General features: G+C 39.7%; 1 pseudogene; it reads left to right on the top strand.

The window, feature by feature from the left end:
* Positions 1-278: 278 nt before the first annotated feature.
* LOC119530581 lies at positions 279-913 on the top strand (annotated as a pseudogene).
* The last annotated feature ends 1708 nt before the right edge of the window (positions 914-2621 follow it).

Below are 2621 nucleotides of genomic sequence, written 5' to 3'. Positions count from 1 at the left end.
CTTCTCTTAGCTTCTCTAGGGGAAACTCTAGGCTTCATCTCATAGTTCAGCGTCTCCAAATGTCTCTCTGTCTGCATCTCCAAGCATCTGGGTCTGTGTGGGCTTTCAGCTCTGTTAAGGACTACAGTGATCTAATTAAGACCCACTCTGAATGGACAGGGTCAAACCTCCATGGAAATACTTTAATCAAAATTTCTCACCCACAGTTCAGGGGGTCACATCTCCATGGAAACATTCAATCTAAAGGCCCCACACCACGAGACAGGATTAAAAAGATCATGACTTGTGAGAAGTCAAATTCTCATGAATTCTCCCAGCAACCACACTCTTCCTCTTCCCGTAATTGGTCAGAGGTGATCTCTGAAAATGGTTTGCTATTCACTTTACCCAGAAAACCCCACAAAATCATACAAGTCAGGAGTTCAAAACTTTGTGTTCCTTTAAGGACACTGGAGAAACTGCTCAGGCCATCAAGGGTACGCATATTCGAAAAGCCACCAGGTATCTGAAAGATGTCACTTTACAGAAGCAGTGTGTGCCATTCTATCATTGCAATGGTGGTGTTGGTAGGTATGCCCAGGCCAAACAGTGGGGCTGGGTGCAGGGTCAACGGCCCAAAAAGAGTGCTGAATTTTTGTTGCACATGCTTAAAAATGCGGAAAGTAATGCTGAACTTAAGGGTTTAGATGTAGATTCTCTGGTTATTGACCATATCCAAGTGAACAAATCCCCCAAGATCTGCTACCTTACTTACAGAGCTCATGGTCAGATTAACCCATACATGAGTTCCCCCTCCCACAAAGAGATGAGCCTTACTGAGAAAGAACAAATTGTTCCTAAACCAGAAGAGGAGGTTGCACGGAAGAAAAAGATATCCCAGAAGAAACTGAAGAAATGAAAACTTATAATTTAATTCATCTTAAATTAGATGCAAATTAAAGTTAAAAAAAGAAGAGATCATGACTCTTCCAGTGTCTGTTACTATGAATAACACTTCTGAGTTCTTAGCCAATGCCCGATGCCTTCATTTCTGCACTAGATACGAATCCCTTTCACTTACATGGGCACATATTTTAGCAGTTCTCTCTTATTTCTGCATTATTTGTGTTTTATATCTATTGTATCTATATTCAAACTGCTAGATGAAGATCCACTGACCATTTATCAGTTCTCTTATTTTCACTATCAGCAGCATTTGATAATGTTGATCACTCCCTTTCTTAAAATCCATTTTTTTTCTTAGCACCCAGGGATACTATCCTGTTATTTGTTCTCCTCTTAATCCATTCCTTGTTCCATCTCCAACAGTCTCTTTTATTAATTTTTCCTCATCTCCCTACTGCTTAAAATTGGAATTTCCTAGGGTGTTTTAATCCTATTTTTCTTTCTATCTATATGTATTGGTGATTTCATTCAGTCTCATGACTTTACCAAATATTTCCAATAACTCCTACTTTTTCTCTGCATTCAGACTTCTCCCCTATAATCCAGACTCATGTATCCAAATGTTTACTAGATACCACCACCTGTATGTCTTGAGATACTGACTATACAAATGTATAATAGCCATATCACATATAAAAACAGAACTCTGACCCAGTATTTGCAGCAAACTGCCCAGAAAGTGAAACCACAAACTCTCTAACAATTGACCCAAAATAAAGTGCACTGGATCAATAACTGACAGCTTCCTAAATTCTCTCCTACTTCCAATGTAGGACCAACCAGAGAAAGTCAATTTTGCTCCCCTGACCAATCATATACGATGCCTCACTTCTAGTTAACCTGGCTCTTGCTTTTTCATGCCTATAGCCTCCATTTAGGGCTTTCCTGAAGCATTCGCTTTTTCCACTATAAATTTTTCCCACTCTTCTGCCTTCTTTTCAGTCTTTGCCAAACACTAACATTCTTGTATACCAGATGTTTATTTATAAACACTATTGTCTCCTAAATGTACTAGGGATTCTTGGAGTAATGACTGATTCTAAGGTTGGGTTAGGAAGTATTCAAAATTATTCTGGGGAATTTTTTTTTAGCCAGAAAGTAAGGAAGTACTCAAAGAAAATAAAAGGGGAAAAAACAATAAGAAAAAGGATGGGGGATTTTCAGAATGACACAATAGGCAATCTGAAAGAGCTCCCAAAAGCTAATGTGAGAAAAATTTAAACAACAAAATAAACAACTCTAATATAAAATTTGGAGCAAGTTGCTATATGGTGCATCATGCGCATCACAGGAACACAGGCTCAGGCACAACAGAGATTCTCAACAAACGACCACTTTGTTACATATACAGTACAAAGTGTCTAAATGGGCCAGGAGAAAGATCCCATCATGAGTCACTTGGGGAGGCCAACTGCTTGGGTCAGTGTTGGTGGATAGAGGCTCCACATGCCCACTTTGCCTCAGAGAAGACGCTCCATGTGTTGTGTGAGGGGTGAGTATCTGTACACCCCAAGGCAAGGTGGCCCTGCCACCAAGTAAAAAGCATTTATCAAGCAATCTTTGTGCAGATTTCCCACCTTGATAAACAGCTGAGGTTTATTGTTCCCAGTTTTGGGTTCAATGTATGGTCAGACCATTCCATTACACCTAATGTCTCCCCTGAGCTGCAAAATAGA

The sequence above is a fragment of the Choloepus didactylus genome, chromosome 3 (assembly GCF_015220235.1).
Source record: "Choloepus didactylus isolate mChoDid1 chromosome 3, mChoDid1.pri, whole genome shotgun sequence".
Taxonomy (NCBI): domain Eukaryota; kingdom Metazoa; phylum Chordata; class Mammalia; order Pilosa; family Megalonychidae; genus Choloepus; species Choloepus didactylus.
The sequence above is the reverse complement of the archived record's forward strand: the minus strand, read 5'-3'. Positions and strand labels throughout refer to the sequence as shown.